This window comes from Eumetopias jubatus, unplaced genomic scaffold (genome assembly GCF_037043125.1).
Source record: "Eumetopias jubatus isolate StellerSeaLion01/CBP00866 unplaced genomic scaffold, mEumJub1_p1.0 scaffold_5, whole genome shotgun sequence".
NCBI classification, from domain to species: Eukaryota; Metazoa; Chordata; class Mammalia; order Carnivora; family Otariidae; genus Eumetopias; species Eumetopias jubatus.
In genome coordinates, this window is record NW_028274811.1 from 24,151,524 (window position 1) to 24,171,399 (window position 19,876).

Genomic DNA, 19,876 nt, shown 5'->3' on the forward strand with positions numbered 1-19,876 from the left:
CTTTTTTAACTCCACACATCTCCCTACGTAAAACCATTTAGTCTCACTCTGTGTACTGCCCACTGCCTGCTCATCATCTTTGACAAGGCCAAACACAGTTAAGATTACATTCTGGAATATCTACCTCAAATCTATTTCCTCATGGTCTTCTCCACCTTAGGAAATTATTGAATGGGTCAAGTTGATGAAAACTCCAGAATGTTCTTGGATTCCTCCCTTTCTCTCACTCAACATCCCTAACATATCCTCATTTGGTGCATTTTTCTATGTCTCTGTACCACTCTTGCCTCTTACTTGGGATGTGTGCAGTAGCCTTCTACCTAATCTCAACTTTCTCTACTTCTAGGCATAGACATTTTTATTATTGCAAATCTAGAGTCCCCCATAGCAGACATTCAAGAAATATTTGTTGAATGAATCAACTTTCCATTTTCAACTTTTAGCTCTCTTTATCCTCAGAGACCTCAAACAAGCATAGTTATTCCTGGTACATTCATAAATTCCAAAGATTTAAAGTCATTTATTATGAGGCTAATTCTGAGCTGGGAACTAGAGATATAGCACACTGAGAAGTTTAAACGTGGTCCTGAACCTCAGAGAGCTCATAGTCTATAACAAGGAGAAATACTAAAAATAACATATGATTATATGTAATGATTATAATGTAATCTAAGATGATAAGTTATTATGGAGTAACCCATTATTCTTGGTATCCTAAGCCACAGTGCCAAAATCCAAGTTGATATAAGTAGCTAGCTGGACCTTTCATTTTTTGACAGGCCTGCAATATCTATACATTATAATACATAGTCTATAGTATATATATCCTACATAGATACTTCAGAAAGGGAGCAATCGTCTTTACTGTTGACCCTTGTTGGATCTGAACTATAGTCTCCCCTAAGTCTTTCAACGAGAAGATGCCCTTTGCTTTCATTTTGACCTTCTTCACAGGACAAGTAGCAATTTGCTTTGCACACCATATTGCTTGATGATTCCTGCTATTGTGAGCTCTTTCTCAAGCTCTGGCTTCTGCCTCAGCAGAAATGTCTTCACAACTGGCTGGACTTTTCTAGAAGTCATGCTTTTTTCATGTCTGTTGTTGCCCTGCCTTGTTCTTTTTCTCCACTCTTTCTTATAACTCTGTATCTAGTTCTGTTCTATTCATACAACCTTGGTCCCCAATTCCCCCAAAGATCTAGTTGCACCCTCTGTCTATAGCATCTCATACTCCCACTGTAATGAACTTACCTTTACCTTTTTTTTGTTGTTGAATTCTTCAATAATCTGTCTTAAAAATTAAGCACCAAATCTGTATTAAGGGATGGCTGCAGATATCAGCCACACAAGATCCTGACCCAGCAGCTAATGCCACATGCTGTCTACCTCCAGTCTGTATCAAACACTTCCACATGGATGTGTGTGCGTGTGTATGTGTATATGGGGGTGTTTTCAACCTTGTGTGTATCTCCCCATGGAAATATCAAAACAGCCAACATAGCAGATAAGATATACAATGGACTTACATCCACAATGAGAAATTAAACGTGAAGGGGAATTATCATCATTATTATTATTATTATGGTAACTAAGACATTGTCCTAGTTATTTCTACTGAAGAGAGGAGGAAATTAAAACAAAAACTTCATAAAGTTTTCATCCTTTTTTTTAAAGATTTTTTATTTATTTGAGGGAGAGAAAGAGAGCATGTGCATGCCCATGTGCAGAGGGAGAGGAAGAAACAGACTCTCCACTGAGCGCAGAGCCTGACACAGGGCTCCATCCCAGGGCCCAAAGATCATGACCTGAGCCAGTCAGACGCTTAACTGACTGAGCCACCCAAGTGCCCCAAAGTTTTCATCCTTCTAACATAACAGGGGGCAGTGTAGGTTCATAAATATCACCAAAGTCCTTCTAAAATAGTATTTATAGCTACTGATCATTTCTTTAGAAATAGAAAAATAAATTGGTGAGGGTACAATAGTATTACTTACCAAACAGTTTTAAAGGCTGGGACTTCTGTCTTCCCCCACCCTTGAAGTAAATTAAACATTTAATATGTACACTTTTATAGAAAATGAATAGGCTTAGGGTAGCAAGAATGGAGTTGGTTGATACAGATAGCCCAATGGTTCTCAACTGCGGGCAACTTTACCTCCCACCCCAGGAGACATTTGCCAATGAGACATTTATGACTGTTACACCTGCAGAGATACATTTGGTCAGTAGAAGCCAGGATGCTGCCAAACATCCTACATTGTACAGGATACCCTCCATGCACACATATAAACACAGATGCACGTTGTACAGGATACCCTCCTTCACACACACACACACACACACACACACACACACACACACACACACACACATATTGTATAGGATTCCCTCCACACACACCCCTCAAATAATTTTTTAGCCCCAAAAGCTAATATTACCCAGGTTGGAAAACCCTGAGATAGCCTAATACAGGCCACAGAATCAGACTTATCTAGTCTTTCCCCCAAAGACATCATAAACGTTACAGTTAATATTTTCTAAGCCCCTTTACTAGGTATAATTCACTCAGAAAATCTTTATTAGAAATTACTGTGAGAGTATAAACTGTGCCCCTTATTGACTCTTTCCGTAATGTAGGACATGTTGAAGAGAGGGGTATTAGCACTGAGTCCTGGGATTTTTATGTAAAACATTATATAGTCACTTGCCAATTTACCAAAAGTTCCTCTTGGCAGATGTAAGAAGGACTTATAGTCTCAGCACTGTGACAAGGGCAAGAATCAGAAAGTTTTAAAAATTTTGCTTCCATTAAACTCTCAATCGTCTGTGAGATCGTTGTGCAGATTACATGTAATATAATTTTTCTCCTCTTAGTCAATCTTGGAATTGACCCCTCGCTGTGCATAGACATGCATGATTGTTGAGTGGCCTTGGGTGTCATCTGGGACATAATTTATAATTTTAGCTGTCAGGAACTTGGAATTAATGGAATATGATGATTTTCACTATATTTCACAAAGTAGGTTTTCAGAAGAGGTTAAACATAGAGATAAGTTTATAATGTAAGAAGACAGTCAAAATATCTCTTACAATAGGCTGCCAACCTGAAGGAGAGAAGTCGTGGAGACGGATGGTTCAGGTTTGCTCCAAAATCTATCCTCTCTTTATTCTGATTGCCTACTTTCTTCCTCATGCTTAATTCTAATTCTTGGTTTCCAATTGTTTCATAAAAGGAATACCAGATTCTTACAATTAACAACTCTTATCAAGTATTAGTGTTACTGTATTGATGACATTTGAGCATCTACTTAATGCTGTTTACTTAAGGTTTTATTTAAATTTTCCCACTAATCTTCTTTTTAATGAAGTGTAACTGACATACAGTGTTCTGTTACCTTCAGGTGTGCACCATATTGATTCCACGGTTCTGTACCTTACTCACCACAAGCGCAGTCACCATCTGTCACCATCAATGTTTACAGTACTATTAACTGTACTTCCTTTGCTGTACCTTTGATCTCCGTGACTTACTGATGTTGTAACTGGAAGTTTGTACCTCTTACTGCCACTAATATTTTAAACAACCCAGTGAGATATGTTTCCTTGATTTTGAAGAGGACATTGAGGTTTATAGAAGGTATATTGCTTTCCTGGGGTCACAGAGCTTTTAAGGGGCAGATTTGGATTCAAACCCAGATTTGTCTGATTGCACACACAGGCTATGGTCCTAGTCTCCAAGTTAGTATTATACTAGCAGCATGATGATTTATTTTAACATTTAAGCGATTTAATTTGCTTTATTTTTTGCTTCCATCGGGAAAGTCATAAGTTTTATGATAATTTTAAGAAAGGGGGCCTTAGAAATTGAAATATATAATACAAAATTTTGGTAAGGCACAAAAAGGGTTAGGATTATTATTTTGACATTGGCAGGTAACAGTCAAGCACATAGCCTTGTTCTGAATCCTGTTGATATTTGCCAATTGTAAACTATAAATATGAGCTTATGTGACATTCTCCTTACATATTTTGAAGACATTTACTTTCTTGAAGAGGGCCTTCACCTGCTGAGGAGAAACTTAGCTGAGTTTTAGAATGCTATTCCTGAAAATCATGATATCATCTTGAAATCACGAATTACTATTAAAACTACTATCCTGACTTATTTAAGATCTTCTGATTGAAGGTTTTAACTAAAGAAAAAAAAGAAAAACAGTGATTCCAGTCGTGCTTGCAACATTTGTCTACACTCAAAATATCATATATCATTGTTTTAGTGGTAAAGATAACTGCAGCACAGAGCTTCCTTAAAACAATGTGAATAAATTGCACAGTCATCTCTGGTTTTATTTACTTAAGGGTTCTTTCACATTTTGCGAGTTTCTGTCTTTGATTATTATATGGCATGAAATTCACATATATGGCTAAAAATTCATAAGCTACAAAAGGGTAAGTAATGAAAAGTATGTTTCTAACACCAGACCCTTAAAGCCCATTCCCCAGAGTCACCTCTTGGTAAATTTTAACCTTCCAAAAAAAATTATTAGCAGATAGATAGATAGGTTTAGATACAGATACACACATTTATATTTATATTTATATATAGACACATACATGTACCTATATCTTTGTGGTCTCTTCTTTCTGACTGTAAATGTGAAGATATTATATGAAAGTATTAAGTACTTTCCTTTTACTCAACAATATCGCTTAAAACTTAAATTTCTCTGGATGCTTGGATGGCTCAGTTGGTTAAGCCTCTGCCTCTTGATTTTGGCTCAGGTATGATCTCAGGGTCCTGGGATGGAGCCTCGTACTCAGCACAGAGTCTGCTTGAGATTCTCTCTCTCTGCTCTTCCCCCCGCCCACTAGCATGTGCATATAAATAAATAAATACTCTTTTTTAAAAAACTTAAATTTCTCCTAAAACTTAACTCCACACTAACAAATACAGATTTACATCATTCCTTTCAAGGACTACAGAATGAATTGGTGTATAGATGTTGAGGTTTGTCTTTGGAAAATCAGGGTAAGAAGCATTTTAGCTGCCTGAAATCAACTTTTGATTCTTTTTTCACTTATTTTCATTTGTTTTACTTAACATTGGAGCTAATACCACTCTTGTTCTTTCACAACTTTTCACACTTTTCAAATTTAAATATGTTTGTTGTTTTTTACCATCGTTTTTCTCCACCTCCTCATATCACAATGAATTAGTTTCCCTGCATGTCAAAACTGTCACTGAAATACTGTTCAGAAAGCTCTCAGGCTTTGCAAGTAGTGTTGAATTTGTTACTCATTTCTCTGGAAATAAGGTAGCATTTCTCAGGGGGACCATGCTCTGATTATACATTTCTTAATAAAGGCAAAAGAGACAGAGAACCCTCATTAATCTTTAGACTTAGAAGAAATAAAATTCATTACTATTTTGCTTTGTTTCTCTGTTTAGAGACGATCTATGACCAATATACTTAAGAATATTAGTTTTTTGTTTTTGTTTTTTTGTTCTTCCAAACATTTATTTAAGTATTTTCATTTCCTGGGTATTTATTATGCCGTGTCTTCAGGATTCACTAAGAAAAGTTCCAGATCCTTGCATTTAGTACAGCTAATAAAGGAGATAAGGAAGTGGGTAGAAATAATCTGCCATGGTGTTGTATAATCAATGTGTGCATTGCTACTGTGGGATTTAGAAGACATTATCTAAGGTAGCCAGGTAGGGGTCAGTGGAAGGCTTCGCTGAAAAAGCAATGCTTAATTTCAGTCTTAATGGCTGAGGAGATTAAGCCACAGAGAGAAGGGTTTGGGGAGGGGTTGTGCAAGAGACAGAGAGGTGGGGAAGGGTCCAGGCAGAAGGAATTAACTCAATCCAAGGCAAGAAGCAACATAATGTATTTGGGGGACTGTAAGTAGTTTGATATAACTGGAAAGCACTGCGTATGTAATGGTTACAGAGAAATCCCAGGACAGTCATGGAGCCTCCTGCCAAGCAGCTCTGAGCAACTGAAAATTTGAGGGAGCAATACCAGTGGATTTTAACTTTGGCAGCTGTGTGGCAGATGGAGTTGAGAAAGATGAGAGTGGGCCATTTCAGAAGCTACTGAAATAGTCCAGGCAAGAGCTGATGAGACACAGACCTAAATACTGGCAGGGATGATGGAAAAAAAAAAAAAAAGAGTCTGAGATTTATCTAGAAATTAAACAGACAGGGCTTAATTCACTCCTGAGTCATTCAACAAGAAGCTACTCAGGACCTACTGACTAGTAGGCTCTGCCTTGAATACTGAGGATCCAGGGAGCATATGAAGAAAACAGGCAAAACCAGAGCAATGATCTTCTCCGTGCTGCGGTTTATACCTGGAGTTTATACCTGGTACCATGAGGACCAGGGGAGAGAGTCATCGCTTCCGTCTGGGAACTGCCGGTCTCAGGCCTGCTAGAGCCCTGCCTATGAATGGCATGGAAAGAAGTCAGGGAACAGATCCCAGAGGCCTCACATGCCTCATTAAGAGTTTGGATGTTGTCCACTAGGCATGGAAAGCATTTGGCAAGTTTTAAGCCAGATACGCCTTTTTTAAAAGTTTACCATGAAAATCGTGTGGAAGATAGCTTGGAGGTGGGACAAGACCTGATGTAGGAGGAATAGTAAAAAGGCCAGTTGAATAATTTAGGTAAGGTGACAGCGCTAAACCAATAGTCAGAAGGGGAGGACACAAATAAGACTGATACCATGACGTAGATTCAGTGATACCCAGTTATAAATTAGACGGTTGAGTGGACCAGAGTTGAGGATGACTCCCAAATTCTGGAATGGCCAACTGGGCAATCAAGGACGGGAGCACCACCAGATGGGTTGCATTAGTGCAGAAGATAATGTGTTAGGTTTGGGTTCTGTTGGTTTTTAGGAACCTGTGGAAACACCAAGGAGAGGAGTCCGGTTGGTGGCTGAATATACGAAGATGAATCAGAATGTGCTCATTGACTCCCAAAGAAATTGATGGATAGACTTCTGAGAAACTCTTTCAGTGATGGGCAAGACTATATGACCTCCCCATGGGACGCCTCCATGGCTTCAGTCTTACAGAACTTGTTTTGCTAATAGTCCAAAATTTCATTCCCGTTTAGAGCCATTAGACTAGAACTTTTTTTTTTTTTTTTTACGTAAGATGGTCTCCTTAATGGCTGCTTCCTCAGAGAAGACATCTGTGATCAGCCTGTATTAGACACCCCCCCATTCACATCCCTGTTCTCTCAATCACATCCCCCTCTTCTATTTTCTTCATAGCACATAGCACTATGATTTTGATTGAGCACTTACTTAGCATTGCATTGTCTCTCCTAAATCTCTCCATCTTGAAGCACGTTGGAATAAGATCTTGCCTATCAGTTTTGCCACTGTACTTCCCCAGATTCGTGCCTAAGATTAGGTGCTTGAGAAGTACATGAACTATGAAAGAATGCCAAATTCCTTATACCAGATGTGTTTTTATTTATGTACATGGGATATATAATTGTTGGCTTTATTCCTGTTTTCAACTCTTTGTGCTTTTGCAGAAAGACCATGACAATTGTTTATGTTCATATATCATATATATGTTTTTATCTCAGCACGTATTGCTACAGTACTGAATTTCAAATATTTTGTAGTTAGATTTCATAAGCTAAGTGGAGATTTTAATTATCTTTAGATTTGAGGCAGAATCTCATTATTTGCAACACTTAAGCCACAAAATTTTTGACAGTTCTTTTCTAAAAGAGATTGACTTTTATTTGGAATATCTTTTCTATTTTTATGTTATTTTATGCACCAAAATGTACATGACATTTATTTAAAATATAATACAGCATAATAACAAACATTTTTTAACCCATCATCCAACTCAAGAACCATACCATCATCAATAAGCAGGTCTATTTATTTCTTCCCTGTACTAATCCCTCGACCTCAGAATAATATCAGAGCTCATCTTTTTCCTGCTTTAAAAAAAATAATTCTATCATGAGTATATATGCCTAAAAACTGTGTTAATCCATTAATTAACCAATTAGTTAACTCATCAATTAATTATGTTGTTGAGCTTTATAAAATGGTGTCATACTGTATAGAGCCTTCGGGGACTTGCTTTTATCACTATTACTTTTCTAAAGAGTCATTCATGTTATTTGCATCATTATAGCTCATTAATTTTACTATTACATAATAATCCATTATGTGAGTATACCATAGCTTACTTATCTGTAAGTCTCCTATAAATGGATTTCTTTCTTTCTTTCTTTCTTTCTTTCTTTCTTTCTTTCTTTCTTTCTTTCTTTCTTTCTTTCTTTCTTTCTTTCTTTCTTTTTTTTCTTTCTTTTGGTTTGTTTAAGTTTTGGTTTCAAGGTTTTTCTTGCAGTTGTTTTCCTGTTGCAAACAGTTCTTAGATGAATATTCTTGACAGCCTGCTAAGAGTTCTCTAGGGTAGTGCTTCCCAAACTGTCTCTGTTGAATAATCAGTTTCTTTTTCTTTTTTCTTTGTTTTATTTTCAATACTTCAAAGATTTAAAATATCCTGTGTAAAAGTTAGAAAAGACAACAAAAATTAATTTGAAAAAATGAAAAAGACATAGAAGCCATGCTTCATTTTTTGGTCAGATTTAACAGAGGTAAATTACTTTGTCACATTGTTGTCAGTTTAAACTTCTGTGCCTATCTTTTTAATATTTTTTTAATTTCGTCTTCATAAGTGTACTCTTTAATCCCTACCCCCTATTTCCCCCATTCCCCCGCCTCTCCTATGGTAATCATCAGTTTATTCTCTGGAGCTAAGAGTCTCTTTCTTGGTTTGTCTCTCTTTCTCTTTTTTTTTCCTTTGCTCATTTGTTTTTTTTCCTAAATTCCACATCTGAACGAAATCATATGGTATTTGTCTTTATCTAACTAACTTATTTCATTTAGTATTATACCCTCTAGCTCCATCAATGTCATTGCAAATGGCAAGATTTCATTCTTTTTTATGGCTGAATAATATTCCATTGTGTATATATACCTCTTCTCTATCCATTAATCTTTTGATGGACGCTTGGGCTGCTTCCATAGTTTGGCTATTGTCAGTAATGCTGCAATAAACATAGAGGTGTATGTATCTCTTTGAATTAGTGCTTTTGTATTTTGGGAGTGAATATCCAGTAGTGCTGTTCCTGGATTATAGGGGAGTTCTATTTTTAATTTTTTGAGGAACCTCCATACTGTTTTCCATAGTGGCTGCACCAATTTGCATTCCCACCAACAGTGCACGAGGGTTCCCCTTTTCCACATCCGCACCAACACTGTTGTTTCTTTTTTTTTTTTTTAATTTTTTTATTGTTATGTTAATCACCATATATTACATCATTAGTTTTTGGTGCAGTGTTCCATGATTCATTGTTTGTTCATAACACCCAGTGCTCCACGCAGAACGTGCCCTCCTCAATACCCATCACCAGGCTAACCCATCCCCCTACCCCCCTCCCCTCTAGAACCCTCAGTTTGTTTTTCAGAGTCCATCATCTCTCATGGTTCATCTCCCCCTCTGACATACTCCCCTTTTCTTCCTCTCCTGTTATCTTCTTCTTTTTCTTTTTTCTTAAAATATGTTGCGTTATTTGTTTCAGAAGTACAGAACTGTGATTCAACAGTCTTGCACAATTCACAGCGCTCACCGTAGCACATACTCTCCCCAATGTCTATCACCCAGCCACCCCATCCCTCCCACCCCCAACCACTCCAGTAACACTCAGTTTCTTTCCTGAGATTAAGAATTCCTCATATCAGTGAGGTCATGTGATACATGTCTTTCTCTGATTGACTTATTTCACTAAGCATAACACCCTCCAGTTCCATCCACGTCATTGCAAATGGCAAGATCTCATTCCTTTTGATGGCTGCATAATATTCCATTAACACTGTTGTTTCATGTGTTTTTGATTTTAGCCATTCTCACAGGTTGAAGGTGATATCTCATTGGAGTTTTGATTTGCATTCCCTGATGATGAGTGATGTTGAGCATCTTTTCATGTGTCTGTTGGCCATCTGGATGTCTTCTCTGGAGAAATGTCTTAATGTTTTCCACCCATTTTGTAATTGGATTATTCATTCTTTGGATGTTGAGTTTTATAGGTTCTTTATATATTTTGGATACTAACTCTTTATCAGATATGTCATTTGCAAATATCTTCTCCAGTTCAGTAGGTTGTCTTTAGTTGTGTTGATGGTTTCCTTTCCTATGCAGAAACTTTTTATTTGATGAAGTCCCAGTGGTTTATTTTTGCTTTTGTTTCCTTTGCCTCAGGAGTCGTATGTAGAAAAATGTTGCTATAGCCAATGTCAAGGAGATTACTGCCTTTGCTCTCTTCAAGAATTTTTATGGTTTCAGGTCTCACATTTAGTTCTTTCATCCATTTTGAGTTTATTTTTGTGTATGGTGAAAGAAAGTGGTCCAGTTTCATTTTTTGAATGTGGCTGTCCAGTTTTCCCAACATTATTTGTTGGAGAGACTGTCTTTTTTGCATTGGATATTCATTCCTCCTTTGTTGAAGATTACTTGACCACACAATTTGGGGTTTATTTCTGAGTTTTCTGTTCTGTTCTCCTAATCTATGTGTCTGTTTTTATGCCAGTACCATACTGTTTTAATTAATACTGCTTTATAATATAACTTGAAATCTGGAATTGTAATACCTCCGGTTTTGTTTTTCTTTTTCAAGATTGCTTTGGCTATTTGAGGTCTTTTGTGGTTTTATACAAATTTTAGGATTGCTTGTTCTATGTCTTTGAAAAATGCCATTGCTGTTTTGATAGGGATTGCATTAAATCTTTAGATTGCTTTGTGTAGTGTAGACATTTTAACAATATTTGTTCTTCCAATCCATGAGCATGGAATGCCTTTCCATTTCTTTGCTTCATCTTGAATATCTTTCATCAACATTTTATAGCTTTCAGAGTACAGGTCTATCACCTTTTTGGTTAAGTTTATTCCTAGATATTTCATTGTTTTGGTGCAATTGTACACGGGATTGTTTTCTTTAAATTTTTTTATTGTTATGTTAATCACCATATGTTACATCATTAGTTTTTTTTCATTAGTTTTTTTTATTAATTTTTTATTGTTATGTTAATCACCATATATTACATCATTAGTTTTTGATGTAGTGTTCCATGATTCATTGTTTGTGCATAACACCCAGTGCTCCACGCAGAACGTGCCCTCTTTAATACCCATCACCAGGCTAACCCATCCCCCACCCTCTCCCCTCTAGAACCCTCAGTTTGTTTCTCAGAGTCCATCGTCTCTCATGGTTCGTCTCCCCCTCCGATTCCCCCCCTTCATTCTTCCTCACCTGGTATCTTCTTCTTTTTTTTTTCTTAACATATATTGCATTATTTGTTTCAGAAGTACAGATCTGTGATTCAACAGTCTTGCACAATTCACAGCGCTCACCATAGCACATACCCTCCCCAATGTCTATCACCCAGCCACCCCATCCCTCCCACACCCCCACCACTCCAGCAACCCTTAGTTTGTTTCCTGAGATTAAGAATTCCTCATGTCAGTGAGGTCATATGATATATGTCTTTCTCTGATTGATTTATTTCATTCAGCATAACACCCTCCAGTTCCATCCACGTCGTTGCAAATGGCAAGATCTCATTCCTTTTGATGGCTGCATAATATACCATTGTATATATATACCACATCTTCTTTACACGGGATTGTTTTCTTAATTCCCATTTTCATTATTAGTGTATAGGAATACAACAGATTTCTGTACATTGATTTTATATCCTGAGACATTACTGAATTCATGTATCAGTTCCAATAATTTTTCAGTGGACTCTTTAGATTTTATATATATAATATCATGTCATCTGCATATAGGAAGAGTTTTACTTATTCCTTACTAATTTGGATGCCTTTTATTTCTTTATGTTGTCTAATCACTGTGGCTAGTACTTCAAGTACTATGTTAAATAAAAGTAGTGAGAGTGGACATCCTTCGCTTATTCCTGACTTAGGGGAAAGCTCTCAGCTTTTTACCATTGAGTATGATGTTGACTATGGATTTTCATATAAGGCCTTTATTAGGTTGAGATATGTTCCCTCTAGACCTAATTTGCAGAGGGTTTTTTTTTTTTAAAGGTTTTATTTATTTATTTGACAGAGAGAGACACAGCGAGAGAGGGAACACAAGCAGGGGGGAGTGAGAGAGAGAGAAGCAGGTTACCCGCCGAGCAGGGAGCCTGATGTGGGGCTCAATCCCAGGACCCCGGGATCATGACCTGAGCCAAAGGCAGATAGATGCTTAACGACTGAGCCACCCAGGTGCCCCTGCAGAGGGTTTTTATCATGATGGATGTTGTATTTTGTCAAATGCTTTTTCTTCATCTTTTGAAATGATCATATGGTTGTTATCCTTTCTTTTATTCATGTGACATATCACATTGATTGTTTTGCAAATACTGAACCACCCTTGCATCCAGAATAAATCCCACTTGATTGTGGCATATGATTTTTTAAATATATTGTTGGATTCAGTTTGCTAATATTTTCTGGTGGATTTTTGCATCTATATTCATGAGAGATATTGGCCTGTAGTTCTCTTTTTTTGTGTGTTGTCTTTGTTCCATGCCTGTCTTATTGCACACAGTAACAGAGTTTGAAGACACAGTTTAAGAAGCCCTGCCCTAGGGTGTAGTCTTAGAAATGGACTTGCCATAGGGTTTACTTTGCCAAGTAGTACAAAACTGTGTCTAAGTCATTGTCTTGACCTAACACTGACAGTGGCAGTGTTTGGGTCCCTCCATCGTCTGATCATCATTCATACTTACCTTCTGGCTTTTTACTACTTGTCAGTTCAATAAATATGAATGATTTTTCATTGAAGTTTAACTGCATTTCCGTGATGACTTTTACAGTTGACATATTTTCAAAATTTACTGGCCATTCGTGTTCTTCTTGTGTGAAATGTCTGTCTTTTGCCTATTTTTCTATTGATTTGGTTATAATTTTTCTGTGTACTGTCTGCTAAATTTATGTCCACTGTATGTACTATAAGTATCTTCTCCCGGTTTGTGACTTGCCTTTTTTCTTCAAAGGCAATTTTCATTTCATCAAAAGGTATTCATTCCTATATTTCCTCACATTTTATGAGAAAACATAAGATATAGATGGTATTATAGCTATGTCTATATAGTCCAATAAATGGAAGTTTTGGACATATTTAAAGAATATTAAGGTAAGCATGATAGTATTTTTTTCTGTTTACAAATGAGGAAGCTTGGGCTCAAAGACAGAACAAAGGCAGAATTGAATGGGTCCTTGATATAGATAGATAGATAGATAGATAGATAGATAATATATATAATCATACATACATACATATACATATATATCTTTTTAACTCCTTTATCAGTTGCAAATTCAAAATACCAGGGAAATGGATAATACCGCTGTGTCAGATAACAGTGTACTGATACACCACAAAATCATAAATAAGGACCAGCGAATGCACTGTATAAATAAAAAACAAAATGTTGGAATTCCCATGGAGTCATCAAGTCTTCATGACTTAGATTTGAGAAAACATAGGAGAGAAGGCTGTAGAACCAGTAATAAAGTGGGTTTGTTTGTTTTTTTCTCTTTAATCTTTGATGAAAGTCTTCCTTTCCAATTGACAGGTTGTTTTTTTCTTTTTAAATATTCCTAACATTTCCTTCTCAAAGATAAGAAGATTGAGCAGGAAAACAAAATTCCCACAGAGAATGTAAAATCTGGTCTCTGAAAGACAGCAATAAGAGAGTATCATTAGAATTGTTTATTAGAAAACCTTTTAATATGGATATCCTTTTGAAGAGTCTTGCTAATCACCCTGAGTACAAGTTTGCTGTTTTCCTGGGAGAGTGGCTCCATTTCATTGGCTATGATAAAGCACTAACCACAAGTGGCACGTGCATTCTGAACATGCTAAAGCATTTTCATGTTTTGCTGGAGAGACTTAGATTTGCATAGCTACATATTTTGCTAAGATAAATTTATTTTTTCTTGGTACTCTTCTCCCTCACATTTAGAAAAATATATTAATTGCTCACCTTTAAGCTTCATCTTAACAACTGATGATCTGTATAATATATAGCATTATGTGTGAAGGAAATAAACTTTGAGATTGTAAAGTAATCCATAATTACATGTGAATTTTGAGGCAAAACTAGACTGAACAACTAAAATTACATGGGGGCCGCATGTAAAATTGTTGTCAGGGTAGTTAATATAGATTTCTATAAAAAATGTGTTCAGTCTTCAGCAGTATTTATTCAACTACCCTTGTATTAGAGGGCTTTGGGTTATGTGCTATAGACACAAATGAGACCTTAATTCATCAAAATCTAACCCATACATGAGGAAGAAAAAAATAATGGAAACTATTATATTTTGATTTTTTCTTTCTTTCACTGGACAAAAAGTACTCTAGAGCGAAAGAGTTAAATTGTTATGCACAGAGTATTTTCTAGGGATTATTTTCAAAGACAAGAATAAATTTTTACTAAAAATTTTTACTCTTATTAAAAAGGGTATTTTATTTTTGTGCTCCTTATGTATGCCTAGAGCACATGTGAAACAGCCTTGGTTGGCATTTAACTTCTACATAAATTGTGGGCACCTTTATGATTAATCACCAAAGAGTATTCCAGGGATGGGAAAAAATAGAGAGATCCAAATGTATTGTCTCTGAATTAAAGAGTTTATTTCAGTGCCAAAAGTCGAATACGCCTGAAGAGAACTGGTATACCTTCAAAATTCTTAGGATTTTTTTTTTTTTATCTTCCACTGGCTCCAAACAATACTTAATGTTCAAAATTATTACCTACCTTCATTCTTTCTGCATTATCTCTTACACACACCCTGTATCCAGGCTGTCCTCTTCAGATAAAACTGATTTAAAAAAAAAAAATCACTGTTCTCAATATAATGTCTCTTTCTATTTGAAAATCATAGACATTTGGGTCTTGTAAGCAAAATGAGGGTCTGTAGGTCTTGCTGTCAACCCTGCTGGCACACAAGCGGGGATGGAGAACTTGGCACATCCCATGGTTTTCCTTATTATTTAATGCACCCAAAATATGTCTCCCTACAACTCTTCCCCATCATCAGTCCTGTGAAACCACACAGAAAAAGTTAATTCTTCTAAAAACTCTAGATATGTGAAGATTATTGTGACCCACTAAGTTTTCTTTTTCTCTTTTCTTCAAAGGTTTTATTTACTTCCCAGATAGAGAGAGAGAGAGAGAGAGAGAGAGAGCACATGCACAAGCAGGGAAAGCAGCAGTAAGAGGGAGAAGCAGGCTTCCCGCTGAGCAAGAAGCCCAAGGCGGGACTCGATCCCAGGACCCTGGGATCATGACCTGAGCCGAAGGCAGACGCTTAACAACTGAGCCACCCAGGTGCCCGAAGTTTTCTTTTTTTCAACTAAATATTTCAGTATTCTCAGTATTTCTTCTTGGTCTTGAATCATTTCACCGAAGTGCATGAGCATATGGATGAAAAACTTAAATGCCAAAAAGAATCAGGCCGATAATGTGAATGTGTGAATTTGATTGGAGGGATGTCAGAAATGTTGCACATGGAACATTTAGGAATGTTTCCATCCCATTAAGAGATATTCCCTCTTCTTTTTTATTAGCATGTAGCTAGATCAATTATTTGTTTTCCCACTTTTAGTAGAGACAAAGGTAGAAGAATATATCAACTTTCCACTTAAATCTGCCATATGAAAAAAATGCAACAGTACAGACGTAATGACCAGGGTCACTGACATTTAGTTACAGTTGAGGGAGATGATAGGTTACCCAGCACCTGTAACATCTGGAGAGAGAAATCACGCACAACCTGAGGAATCAAGGACTGCTCATTTCTGGTAGAGGCGTGGCCCATGGCAACATGGACCCAGCATATTATAGCTTCCACCTTCAAGTCAGCCTGGAAATTCGGGTTTTGTTTCTTGTTTGCTTTTTTTTTATGTGGAATTTTCTAATTTCTAAAAGTTAGTAGTGAACTTAACAAAAAGAAAGAAAGAAAAAAAGTCTCTGTGTATCCACACTGTGCTAAACATTCAAAATACATAAATATATCTGTAGGCCAGACATGGCAGCTTTGTAGCTCCTGCTCACCAATCACTGCTGCAGATGTTGTTTTTAGAATTGAAGCTCATTTGGCAGAAGTGTGGAGCTAAAGAGGCACAGCTGGGCTGAGGAGGCTGTGCACGGGCTAAGCCAGTGCCAGGTGCCAGGGCACATCTAGATGAGCCAAGGGCAGCATCTCTTTAGGAGTCTGGCAGCAGGTTGTGGCCAGAGGTGATAACAGGCTATTAGCAGCAGCGAGGAGGCCTCACAACTACCTAAACATAGGCAGGCTTTACCTGCAAGGCTTATGGAGGAGCAAGGCGGAAAGGCCCCACAGAAGCACTGGTAATGGGCATGGCTTAGATATAGGGAATTCAGAGGCAGCCAGCCGGGCAGAAAGTCTGAAAAAACTTGTGCCCCAGTTTACGGGGCACAAGTAGGTTATAGGAAAGGTGAGACAGAGAGCAGATAATAGAACAAGAGCAGGCAGCAAGACTGACTGGATGCTGAACTATTAGCCCAGAGTCCCTTATGTTCCCTACACCCAGAGATAGGATTGGTTTCAGAGCTGAGAGTGAGGCTGACTGTGTGGTAGGTAGAAGGTGAGGGATGGGGTACAGGTGATGGAGTAAAGGACAGGGCAAACAGGAATGTGACAAAAAATGTAAAATAACAGGTACATTGTCACAGAGACAGTTTTATTCTTTACCTAAAAACCATAGGATTAAAGATTATTTGAAATATACAAATAGGTGTGTGTGTGTGTGTGTGTGTGTGTGTGTGTGTGTGTATCTTCCCCTTTGTTAAAGTAATGATAAAGGAAAAGAAAACATCTAAAAAGTTAAAAAATTGATTCAGCCAAAGCTAGAGATTGTACATATATAATAAGAAATATATGTATAAGATATATATTACATATAATGTATAATCTCCCTGGCCTTCATATGTTATATATTAAATTGCCTATATACATAAATTTAAAGCCTGTATATATATATATGTTTATATTCCTAAAACAGAATTTCTTAAGAGAAATCTTTCTGTGCAAAATCTCTAGTATGCCTTCTTGTTCTTTCTCTCTTGACTAAGCTTTTAAAAAAATTACAAATGAGGCTTACATAAGGAAATCAGAGATCTTGGAGAGGGGTGGGCATTAAGGGAAAGGAATCCTGGATCAAGATCTCTATTGCGGCTATAATTCCAAAATTTTTATTATATAACTGTTTATCTTTTCCTTAGGAAGTCAAATCAGCAGGCCTATCACACTCTAGCTACTTTTGAATGGAATATGCTTCAAAAATTATCCAGGATTAATTATATGCAGTTGTCTATTCTCCAGAGAGACAGGAAGGGGGCTCTAGGAACTTTTACAACAATTAGTAATCACTTTCATCCACCCATGTGGGAAAGAACCAAACTATAATAACCTAAAGTTAGCTGATTTTATAATTGCAATACTGATAATCCTCATAAGATTCAGAAATCAACTGTATGAAAAGAAAAAGAAAATAGTCTCATGAAAAGTCTGGAGGGCAGTACTCCTTGCTTCTATATAGTTAGCGTGGTTTGGTGCATGGTGTATATTGGTGCTTAATTAATATTTTTGAGTGAATGAATATTTCACAGTATGGACTGTGGTTTAAGGTCTTCTGAGAGAAAGATAAATGAAAGTTCCCTCTTAATCTGTGCTCGTGGGAGATGCATTTTTCATAAGAATGATGATTAATAACAGGATTAGAAGATTTTGTTTTATGGTGAAAAAACCTTCTAAGGTGAATATTTGTTTATGTTATTTTTACTTGCAGATCCAAAAGGCTAGACTAATACATATTAAAATATAAACTGTTAAATCATGGTCATAAATTTTTAAGGAACTATCTTTGGGGGAGTAATCATATGTAATATATAAAAAAGGCATCCATGTAGCCGATTTGGCTCCATTTCATAACCATGGGCACAGATAATATAGAGATAACAGAGGTCACATAGGAAATAATACTTTCATCTGATTTAGCAGTCAGCAAGAGATTGCTAAAACAGCGATGAATTGTGAGATAAGGATATATTAACTCAAGAGCTCATACAGTTCCTGTAGGTTGGACCTGAATCCCTTTTGTTCAACTAGAGCAATGATGAGACCATCAAAAGAAATCTATCCAAAGTAGTGATTCAGCCAAGGCTAGTAATTGATTCGATCAAGAAGTTCCCTTGGGCGAGGCATATAGGAGATAACCTTGAAGAGAGAAGTAGAGATAAGAGTAGGTGATGATTTTCCCCATTTTACCAGGTTCAGAAGCTCAGAGCAAGCTGTGCAGGCTTTATCATACTTGAGCAGGACACTGAATTCTTAGGGTGAGTTCCCACGTGAGAATGAATGTGATAACCTTACATCTTGAAACTGAAGCTTCAGTAGCTTGTACAGCAAAAAGCTGTTAATCATAAGAGATGAGAGTTAACACTTTGTTAGAAGATCTAAACAAAAGCAGTTTTTTAGAATAAGAGCTGCTTTATGTTCAAGAGATTTTCTTCTGACTGGCTATTGGGAACATGCAGCTGCCCTCTGAGTTATTACAACAGAATATCAAAACCACGCAGTTGCGCTCTGATTATTCTGTATTTGTAATATGGTAAAGAGAATTCACAGTAACCATTCGGGGTGCTGTTATAGTAGATGGTGACTATTGTGGAGAAACTGGGAGCAAAAGCTAATATTTTTAAGGCTTCTGTTTTACTAGATTGCTTAATAGTGTGGTTTTAAAACAAACTTTTAGCCATTGGTTCTGTTTACAGGAAATCTTACCTCAAAAGTGCAACTCCGTTTCATAAAATTTAGCTATCAGGTCAGGGGCAGTGACAGGGTTTTTGAAGCATTTTTTAAAATTGCAATAGTGGATCGCCTGGGTGGCTCAGTCGTTAGGCATCTGCCTTCAGCTCAGGTCATAATCCCAGGGTCCTGGGATCAAGCCCTGCATCGGGCTCCCTGCTCTGCGGGAAGCCTGCTTCTTCCTCTCCCACTCCCCCTGCTTGTGTTCCTGCTTTTGCTATCTCTCTCTCTCTCTCTCTCTCTCTCTGTCAAATAAATAAATAAATAAAATCTTTAAATAAATAAATAAATAAATAAATAAATAAATAAATTGCAAATAGTAATGTGGTTTCCACATCACTAGACTAGCAATCAGTATTTTCTAAATTGTATTTAGACTCTGGCTCACATGGCCAACACTTAAAGCCACAGATAAAAGAGATGGGTATCCTAGAGTATTTTAAAATACACACACACACAATGATTTCATTTATTTAAAATAAGTTGTGACTCCATTTGATAGCTATGATTACATTTGGTGACTCTCAAACATTTATTCTCTAATGTGAGGATCTTGGCCTTTTGTTTATAATTTTTCTTTTCCAATTGGAAAATTGCAACCTTGCTGTTCTAAAATGTTGCTTTTAGCCAAAGAGGAAATAAAATATTCCGATGTGACTAGGTTTGAGAAAATTATATTGAAGTATGGCATCAAAGTCAATCTGTTTTTTAAGATTTATTCATTAATTTGAGAAAGAGAGAAAGAGAGAGGTGGGGGGAGGGGCAGAGGGAGAAAATCTTTCAAGCGGACAAATACACACACACACACACACACACACACACACACACACACACACACACACACACACACACTGCTGAGCACAGAGCCTGACACAGGACTCAATCCCACGGCCCATGAGATCATGACCTGAGAAAAAACC

At 36.9% G+C, this 19,876-nt stretch overlaps 1 protein-coding gene across 1 annotated transcript in view; it reads left to right on the forward strand.

Annotated features, from left to right (window-relative positions):
- CHSY3 (chondroitin sulfate synthase 3) overlaps positions 1-19,876 on the forward strand; it is a 294,614-nt gene that overhangs the window by 230,666 nt on the left and 44,072 nt on the right. The window lies entirely within an intron of this gene.